The sequence below is a fragment of the Heptranchias perlo genome, chromosome 6 (assembly GCF_035084215.1).
Source record: "Heptranchias perlo isolate sHepPer1 chromosome 6, sHepPer1.hap1, whole genome shotgun sequence".
NCBI classification, from domain to species: Eukaryota; Metazoa; Chordata; class Chondrichthyes; order Hexanchiformes; family Hexanchidae; genus Heptranchias; species Heptranchias perlo.
Window position 1 is genome coordinate 20582593 of NC_090330.1, and position 11145 is coordinate 20593737.

Sequence of the window (11145 nt, forward strand, 5' to 3'; positions counted from 1 at the left end):
AAGGGGACCAAAACTGTATTCAGTACTCTAGGTGTGGTCTCACTAGCACCCTGTACAGTTGTAGCAAGACTTCCCTGCTTTTATACTCCAGCCTCCTTGAAATAAAGGCCAATATTCCATTTGCTTTTATTCTAACACAAAATATATAAGTATTATAATAAGAATACATTGACCTATCTAAAAAGTCCAAGGTGGCGATATAACAATAACAACAATTTGCATTTAATGTAGAAAAAGGTCCTTAGGCACTTCATAGGAGCGTAATCAGACAAAAATTGATACTGAGCCAAAGAAGGAGATATTAGGTCAGGTGACCAAAAGTTTGGTCAAAGAGGTAGGTTTTAAGGAGGGTCTTGTAGGGAGAGAGGGAGGCAGAGGGCTTTGAGGAATGAATTCCAAAGTATGGGGTCTAGGTGGCTGAAGGCATGGACACCAACAGTGGGCTGACAGGAAGGGATGGGTTTACAAGAGGTCAAAGTCAGAGGAACAGAGAGTTCTCGGGGTTGGGGGGGGGGGGGATGGAGGGTTGTAGGGATGAGAAATTTAAATTGGAGGCGTTGGGAGACTGGGAGGCAATGTAGCTCAGCAAGGACAGGATTGATGGGTGAACAGGACTTGGTGTAAGACAGGATACAGAGCCAGCAGAATTTTGGATGAGGACTACAGAGAGGTGGAGGATGTGAGACTGGCAAAAGTCGAGTCTGGAGGTGGCAAAAGCATGGATGAGAGTTTCAGTAGCAGGTAGGCTGCGGCATGGGCAACAACAACTTGCATTTGGCAGGCGATATTATGGCGTGGAAGTAGGCAGTCTTTATGATGGAGAGGATATGGAGTTGGAAGCTGAAGTCAGGGTTGAATTGGACACCAAGGTTGCGAACAGTCTGGTTAAACCTGAGTTTAAGTGCCAAGGGTGCTGAATTTGTGGTGGGGCCAAAGATGATGGCTTTGGTCTTTCCAATATTTAACTGGAGGAAATTGCATCTCATTCAAGATTGGATGTTGGACAACTAATCTGACAGCACAGAGGCAGTGGGTGACAAGAGAGGGTGTGGAGAGGTAGAGCTGGGTGTCATCAGCATACATGTTGAAGCTGAGCGCATGTCTGCAGATGATATCACTGAGGTGCAGATTGTAAATGAGGAGACCAAGGATGGATAGATCCTTATGGGACTCCAGAGGTAATGGTGCTGAGCTGGGAAGAAAAGCCATAGTTGGAAATGCCTTTGCTACAATTGAATAAGTATGAGCGGAACAAAGCAAGGGAAATCCCACTGAGCTGGACAATGGAGGAAAGGCGTTGGAGGAGGATAGTAAGATCATTTTGAGGATGGGGGTCATTATGGTGGTAATGAAAGTCAGGGAGATAGGACCTGAGGAAAGAAAACTCTTTACAGTGTCAGTGAGCATGGGACCAGCATGGGAAGTTGGGTGGTCAGCAGTTTATTGGGAATGGGGTCAAGGGAGCAGGAGGTGTGTCTTGTGGGTGAGATAGCTTGGAGAGGTAATGAGGGGAGGAGATAGGAGAGAAACTAGAGAAAGAAGCAGAATCAGGGCTAGGTCAAGACGGAGCCTGGGGCAAGTTTGACTTGGTAGGCAAGGAGAAGGGAGGGAAACAGAAGGGACAGCTGCACAGATGGTCTCGATCTTAATGACAAAGAAGTCCATGAGTGGGGAAAAGAAGCCGAGGATCATCTTTGCTCTCCAGGGTGATCCTGGAGCAGTGATTAGTTTTGGAAGAGGGGAGTGAAGCCTGACAGCACTTGATGTGGTCCAGCCAGATCTGATGATGGATGGCTAAATCAGTTGTGTGCCAGATATGCTCAAGTCCGTGCCTCTTGGACTCGAGGGAGCGAAGATGGGGGCCATACTAAGGGGACTGACCAGGATGGGAGAGAGTAAAGGTTTTACTGGGGACAAGGCCATCAAAAGTGGGGGTGAGGGCGTGGTTGAGCAAATTAACAGCTGGAGAATTATTGTAGAGAATGGAAGGCCAGATGCTGGGCAGTTGGAAGTTTGAAAGTGCAGTTGTAAGTGCCTTGGGGGAGAGTTTTTGTTTGGGTGGATGCAGAAGGAAGTGGGTAGGGGGATGTGAGTGGTGAGGGATACAACAAAGTGATTCAGAGATGGCCTTGTCTGTGATCGAGACCATGGGAGTAAAGAGCAAAGGACTTTGTGCTAAACTCGTTATAACAGCTGGCAAGTCTCGGTAATTTTGTGGAATCATGTTACTGTAATCAAAGGTTGATATTTTTGTATTTTGACTCTGCTCAGTTACACCTATCATAAATCTCTTCATCTGAGAGGATGGACCTTTTCACGGTACTAGTGGCATGATGATTAAATTTCCTTGGCTAGGCTCTGCATTATTATGCTTTTTTGTATTCACAGAATACTGACAGATTATCTACCAGGGGACTCCAATTAATGTAGATATTGGTAGCAGGCATGCCATTTAAAATGTCAATGAGCCTGACTATACTGAATGACAAGAAGTGAAGTACAAGTTTAGTGGTTAAATAATTGCTCCCATGGACCAAGCTTTATAGATTTTCATCATAATTGCATTGACCCTACAAAGAGTAGACATTGTTATTTGAATAACCAACAAAGGAGAGGATGACAAAAGGGAATACGATGAGCTTAGGAAAAAGGTAAAAAAAAGATAATTAGGAAGGCTAAGAGAAAACACGAAATGAAACTATATTTTGTAGGCACACAAGAAGAATTCAGATAAGGATAGGACCACTAAGAGATGACACTGAAATGACAATGATACTGAATAGATTCTTCAGGGGTGATTTTAAACCCCAAGAATGGTTGTGTTGGGGGCGGGTGGGAGATGAAAATAGTTGTTTTTTTGGGTCGCGACCGCAACATTTTCGGACTTTGCATTCCCAGTGGGAAGCCTGTACTTTTACGCGCCGACGTTAAACCCGGAAATAAAGCCGGGTTGCGGTCGTGACCCAAAAAACAACTATTTTCAACTTCCACCTGCCCCCAACCCACCCATTCTTGGGGTTTAAAATCACCCCCTTTGTCTCAGTTTTAACTGATGAGGCTAACAAAGAGGAAATGACGACAGCAGAAGTCAAGAGGGATATTACAACAGTTAAGATAGAAAGAAAGGAGATTCTAGTTTATTCTAGTTTATTTACTCACCAATAACCTGCTCACCGATGCTCAGTTTGGGTTCCGCCAGGACCAACCGGCTCCAGACCTCATTACAGCCTTGGTCCAAACATGGACAAAAGAGCTGAATTCCAGAGGTGAGGTGAGAGTGACTGCCCTTGACATCAAGGCAGCATTCGACTGAGTGTGGCACCAAGGAGCCCTAGTAAAATTGAAGTCAATGGGAATCGGGGGAAAACTCTCCAGTGGCTGGAGTCATACCTAGCGCAAAGGAAGATGGTAGTGGTTGTTGGAGGCCAATCATCTCAGCCCCAGGACATTGCTGCAGGAGTTCCTCAGGGCACCGTCCTAGGCCCAACCATCTTCAGCTGCTTCATCAATGACCTTCCCTCCATCACAAGGTCAGAAATGGGGATGTTCGCTGATGATTGCACAGTGTTCAGTTCCATTCGCAACCTCTGAAATAATGAAGCAGTCCGAGCCCGCATGCAGCAAGACCTGGACAACATCCAGGCTTGGGCTCATAAGTGGCAAGTAACATTCGCGCCAGATAAGTGCCAGGCAATGACCATCTCCAACAATGATGTGGAGATGCCGGTGTAAACAATTTTACAACACCAAGTTATAGTCCAGCAATTTTATTTTAAATTCACAAGCTTTACCTGAGGAAGGAGGAAGTCTCCGAAAGCTTGTGAATTTAAAATAAAATTGCTGGACTATAACTTGGTGTTGTAAAATTGTTTACAAACATCTCCAACAAGAGAGAGTCTAATCACCTCCCCTTGACATTCAACGGCATTACCATCGCCGAATGCCCCACCATCAACATCCTGGGTGTCACCATTGACCAGAAACTTAACTGGACCAGCCATATAAATACTGTGGCTACGAGAGCAGGTCAGAGGCTGGGTATTCTGCGGGGAGTGACTCACCTCCTGACTCCCCAAAGCCTTTCCACCATCTACAAGGCACAAGTCAGGAGTGTGATGGAATACTCTCCACTTGTTTGGATGAGTGCAGCTCCAACAACACTCAAAAAGCTCGACACCATCCAAGATAAAGTAGCCTGCTTGATTGGCACCCCATCCACCACCCTAAACATTCAACCCCTTCACCATCGGCGCACTGTGGCTGCAGTGTGTACCATCCAGAGGATGCACGGCATCAACTCGTCAAGGCTTCTGCGACAGCACCTCCCAAACCCGCGACCTCTACCACCTAGAAGGACAAGCGCATCAGGTACATGGGAACAACACCACCTGCACGTTCCCCTCCAAGTCACACACCATCCCGACTTGGAAATATATCGCCGTTCCTTCATTGTCGCTGGGTCAAAATCCTGGAACTCCCTTCCTAACAGCACTGTGGGAGAACCGTCACCACACGGACTGCAGCGGTTCAAGAAGGCGGCTCACCACCACCTTCTCGAGGGCAATTAGGGATGGGCAATAAATGCCGGCCTCGCCAGTGACGCCCACATCCCATGAACGAATAAAAAAAAAATTCCAGACAAACTAACTAAACTTATGGATTGCACCTGTAGATACTCAAAAGAAACTACGGAGGAGATAGCAGAGGCACTAGTAGCCATATGTAAAAACTCAATAGAAAAAGAAATAGTGCCAAAGGACTGGCAGACAGCAAATGTAATTCCTAGTTTCAAAAAGGGAGGTAGAACTACTCCAAGGAACTATGGACCAGTTAGCTTAACTGGTAGGAAAGATACTAGAATCTTTGCTAAAAGATTAGATTATAAAACATCTGAAGACAAAGAATATAATAAAGAATAGTCAGCATGGATTTCTAAAAGGAAGGTTTTGTTTAACCAATCTTATTGAATTCTTCGATGAAGTTACAGAAAGGTAGATACAATCAATGCAGTGGATGTGGTATACATGGACTTTCAGGAGGTCTTCGACAAGGTGCCACATAACAGTCTCACGACAAAGGTCAGGCCATGTGAAGTCAGGGACTAGGTAGCAGAATAGATTGAAAGATGACTACAAAACAGAATACAGAGGGTAGGAGTTAAGGGAGGTTTCTCAGACTGGCAGAAAGTAGGAAGTGGTGTCCTGCAGGGATCTGTGCTGGGAACACTGTTATTTATCATATACATAAAAGCTCAGGCTTTGGAAGTGTGGTGTTACCAAATGATGATACCAAATTAGAGGGTATACTTAATAATACAGGAAGACATAAACAGGCTTGCAGAGTGGATAGAGATAATGGCAAATGAAATTCAATATAACAAAGTGTGAGGTGGTTCATTTTGGTTGGAGGAATAAGGATGTCACTTATTCCTTGGTCGGTAAGAAACTAAATGGGGTAGAGGAGCAAAAAGATTTGAGAATCCAGATACATGAATCGTTGAAAGTAGCAACACAAGTTGATGAGGCTATAAAGAGTACTGGGGTTCATTCCTAGAGAAAAAGATTACAAAAATAGGGAGTTAATGTTAAATTTCTGTAGAACCTTGGTTGGTCTACACTTGGAGTACTGTGCACAGTTCTGGGCTCCATACAGCAAAAAGGATATTGAAGCACTGGAGAAAGCGTATAAAAGATTTACAAGGATGTTACCAGAATTCAGAAGATGCAATTATCAGGAAAGATTGAGCAAGATGGGGTTTCTATCTCTGGAAAGGAGAAGACTAAGAGGAGACCTGATAGAGGTCTTCAAAATTATGAAGGTGTTCGATAAGGTGGATGTGAAGAAACTGTTGCCACTTGTGGGTGAGTCCAGAACAAAGGGGCATGAATATAAGACAGCCACTAACAGATCAATTAAAGAAACTAGGAGGTATTTCTTTGCACAGGGAGTGGTGGGAATGTGGAACTCGCTACCATATGGAATGGTTGAGGGAGATATCATTGACAGATTTAGAGAGAGTCTTCGTGCATACATGAGGGAGAAGGGAATAGAGAGATATGGGGGCAGGGAGTGAAGAAGTAATTAGACTGTAAGGAGGCGTGTTGGCGTATAAACACCAGCATAGTCCAGTTGGGCCGACTGACCTCATAGTATCATAGTAGGTACAGCACAGGAGAAGGCCATTTGACCCATCGTGCCTGTGCCGGCTCTTTGAAAGAGCTATCCAATTAGTCCCATTCCCCTGCTCTTTCCCCATAGCCATGTAGATTTTTTCCCTCAAAGTATTTATTTAATTACCTATTGAAGGTTACTATTGAATCTGAATAACATATGAAGAATATTCAGGAGTTGATCGGGAGGTTTGCACTCTGCTGTTTAAGCAATCTGGCCTAGTTATAAAAAAGCACGGAATGAGAAAAGACCATTCAGCCTATTAAACCAGCTCATTTCACAGACCATGTAGAGTCTGCTCTGGCATGGAATCTGTCCAAACCATTTCATTTCCTAGAAAAAGAGCTGCAAAGCCCCAAATCCAGAATATCTATTAAACCTAGATAAACCTTTAAACCTAAACTTAGATAAACCTATCCCGCTGTTGAATGGCGGAGCAGGTTCGAGGGGCCATGTGGCCTACTCCTGCTCCTATTTCTATTTCTTATGTTCTTATGTAAACCTTACGTTTCACGTGATTAATCCTTGACTGGTAGCCTTCTCTGGCATTTCATTTTCACGGAACTAGTAGCTCAGGAAATATCACGTTCCACACAGTATTTGATCTCCATCTATACTTATCCTTATGATACTCAATCGTGTCCGTAACCAGATACTCATCCAATTTCTTTTTAAAGGTGTTACTAAATACAGCAAAAAATGTTTTATGCCTCCTTTATATGATAGAGCTGTCTCTGATGGCAAGAGTGTCAACAAGGCAACGCTGCAGAATAAATGACCTGGCGCTGTTACCACAGAGGCACTAAAGCCCTTCTGGAATGGAGGTCTCACCTCCAGCTTTGGACAACAGCAAATAAACAGCGCACACCACCAACATTTTGCATCTGATCTCTATTTTGGACTGGACCTCTCAGCATACTATCTGATGCATTGCTATCCTGTATGGATCTTCTCCCTTTATCAGAGAAGGTTCATAGCCATACTAGCCACAATAATTTTGCATAGGTTGTCCAAGTTTTGGGTGCTTTACTTTCAGCAAGGCAGTGGAGAGGGTGCAGAAGAGATTCACTAAGATGATCCCAGAGAGAGGCTTTAGTTATGAAGAGAGACTAGAGAAGCTATTCATATGCTTTTCTCATTAGAATAAAGAAGGTTGAGGAAATCTAATAGAGGGATTCGGAATTTTGATGAATCGGAGAAAAACTATTTCGACTGCTCAGTGAATTTAAGATCACCAAAAGAATAAAGGGGGAGTTTAGGAGAATGTTTTCAACGCTGTTGTTCAGACAGGGAATGCCCTGGTGGAAGCAGAATCTATAATAGCTTTTAAAAGGGAGGTGGATAAATAGTTGAAAAAGAAAAAATTAAAAGGGTATGGGGAATGGGTAGGGGAACGGGAGCAAGGGGGTAGCTCTTTCAGAGAGGCGGCACAGGCACCATGGTCCTAATGGCCTCCTTCTGTGCTGTAAGATCCTACGATTCTATGTACGAGATTTTAACATGAATGGTAATGTTAAGGTCATGTTTGTAACTTCAGAGCAATTGTAAATGCGCAAATTTTGTGTGTACACAATTCCCTTTGCCAATTCCACTGTACAATATAAAGAGGGCAGATTTGGCACAGAGGAAACTGGCACATATAACTGAACCATTTCTATTGGAAGTAGTCCAGTACTGTAAAATAGGTATTTGCTGAGAGATTGTTCTATACAGTCACTATTCAGTGAAGGGAAAATCTTTCTAATTCCAAGTCTTGCCTGAGGCTTGTTAATTTTGAACTCATTCTCTAGTACCATCCTCACATTCAAATTAATACAAGGTGGACAGGAAAGCAGGGGAATCAATTAAAAAAGAAATTTGGTTAATTCATTGGAACTTGATTTCCTGTATTTTGTAACCAGTTCCAGTAATGAAGTGATAAAACCTGTGTGCAATTTCATAGAATGTGCATAAGAATTTAGGCATTTACTTCATTACCTCTGTGGTAGACCACACGTCATCTAATTTCCTTTAGGCCTACCTGCTTCTCATTTACTTGTACTTCAGAAAGCCTGTCTTGTTAATGTATATAGCTTTAAGCAGCCCTCAAATCAAAACTGTAAACTGAAGATAAATCCATACAAAAGTACAAAAAGCTTTTAGATGATGGTAATAATTTCAGTGTTTTTTTTACCTCAATGAACTGCTAGTGAACAGAACTATAAGCTGTCAAATCTCAATTTTAGTCTCTGACTACCTGAGTGGGTGTAATTTCAGTATCATTGCCTCCTGCTGATTTAAAGAATGTTGGCTTGCTAAAATCACGACTAGACCCTTTTAGAGACTTTGTATACCTTTTTTTATAAATCTAAACAAAGATTTCAATATCTAGCTATTATACACAAGGCTCTGATTGTTTTGCTGGGGAGTATTTAGAGATAAGCACAGAAAGATACCCTAAAAATAAACCTTTTTAAAGTTCTCTTGATCATACATGAAAAGGATAAGGTGCATCAGAACTGCACAAATAGTTATTGTACTGTTCTTATTGGTTATAGCAACCCATCTACTTTTTCTACACCCAAATTGGTTTGTGCAGGATGCAGTTTGCTGTGACTTGAACAGATACAGATGCAACTGCTTGTCACAACCACACAGGAAGTGTGCAAACCCTTTCAGCTCTCTTGCAACTTTTACAGGATGTATATTCTTTATTTTAATTAGAACATCTGCAGGAATTAGCCTATGCAAATTTTCAGTGGTACTTTAGAAAAGAAATAGAAAAGTGCATGAAAGCTAAAATTACAAATGTACTATTTCTAGATTAGCAGGACATGCTAATTACAGTAAGACTATAAGATATAGCAGCCCGTGAATATTCTTGTAAATTACATGGTGGGACAGGGTGGAGGGGAAATGGGTAATAATACAGGTCACATCATGTGTTCTATTTATGTTCAAGATTGGCATTATTAAGCTGGTAATAACCTTTGTCTTACGTCACCACACCACTGTCATCATCATCAAATTGCATCAGAAAACCGACAGATCAAAAATTAGACCACAGAGATAAAACCATTTAAATTAAAATGTATTAATATTCTAAACAGTAACAGGTCATAAATGCTATTAGAAGGGACTAACCCAACCTCAGGACTTAGTGGAACATAAAACACTTCAACTTTGTCCTTGCAGTTTGTGACGTTTTATACCACACTGGATATGAATTGCTTATTTATGGCGGATTGTTTCTGAGCTTGTATTTTATCTGATGCAGAATGTGCATCCTATATGAAGCCTTTAAACACTTCTCCCTGCTACCCTGCATAATAGTGATGTCTAACATCTCTCCCAGTCCTTCCACCCTCAAATAAACTGCACCCGCCCAAAGGCCAACATTTATATTCTTGACAACCAACATTGCAGGGTCACCAACTACTGCAGGAACACCCTCTGCACACAAAGGATTATAATTTTACAGCCTTATACAAATGCCCAGCACTAATTATCACCCTGGCGTGAGCCCCTACTGCCTGTCTTAAGCGCTCTCTTACCTAGTCTAGTGCTCCTATGAGGTGCTCCCTCAGTGGCTGCAACATGGGAGTGAGAGGTTGCTATGGCTCAGTCAGGAGCTCTTGAGATGCTGGTGGTAGGCCACCTCTTGGAGCTCGAGTCTGAGAAGGCCCAGCTGTCGACTGCAACAACTTTGCAGCTGCTAGGGCGCTCTCGCCCAGCTGGGTTTCTAGCACCAGGGCAGGCATTGGCTGAGGGGATCACAAGCATCCAGATGTGCTGCCATCCTGAGAGGTAGCGACATGTTCACATCCCATTGCACGACTGCCCCTGTTTTCGGGCTGCGGGTTTGTTTGCAATTCCATTGAGGGGATCTTCTAATTGAGGCCCTAATCAATTTACTTTAATTGGGTTTACAGCTCCATTAAAATACTGGACAAAGAAATTGTATATGAACATGTTAAATGTATGTAAGCGAATAATCACACAACATAATTTCAAGGCCATAGTAACAAGTTGGAAGATGTTTAATATAATGATATCCTACTTCTGTATGCTTGGCACACTAGTAGCTAAAATGGTAGTCTGTGGAACAGAAGTATTCATTTGATATGAGCTGTCTTATTCAGATATATGCAGGGTGGAGACTGCTGAAATAGGCTAATATGTGTATTGTCAAGATTTCTTCCATCGTGGCATATAGCCAGGTGTGATGACTGAAAACCTGTTTGCTGTGTCTCAACAATCTCCTTTTGTTCTATCCCACTGTGTCCTCCACCCTTCTCAACTTTGAAACAAAAACCATTTGACCCCATACATCCTACCATCATATATACAGTTTTCATCTGTAAGCTGTGCATTTGTACAAGTACTATCAGGCAAGGTCACTGTTAAGACATTTCTAACAGTCAGAAATCATGCAATCTCACCAAAAATGATCAAAGAATAGATACAGGTAAGGTAGGCCTTTCGTTCTATCTTAGCACATGCATCTGGAAAGACTCTACTGTCTCCCCCAGTATATTTTTGGGGTTTTCCGCGAGATATTCTACATGAGTTCAGCATCCCTATCTGCCTAGCCTTTAGCTCTCTATTTGCCATGATATTTCTATAGCCGTTGGTTTGACCAACCATTACGTCACTCTCATCTTCGATGGCCTTTGCTCCACGAAAACCTTTATTCACTCCCATCCCAGTCATTCCCCCTGTATGGTTCATATCTTCATTCTCTCAATTCCAAAGGGTGCAGACTTAAGCATATCTGGTGCACAACTGGTTTAAACACCCATTACTGGATCTGGCTGGACCACATCAAGCATCAAGCACTCTCCTCTGCCTAAACAGCCCATTAATCCAGGATTATCCTGGAGAGCAAAGATAACCCCCAGCTTCTTTCTGCACTACCACCCATTTCCTTAGCCCCAGTCCCCTTCATCCTACCGACAACAATAAGTGCAAGAAGCTCACAGACTTGTTTGTCAC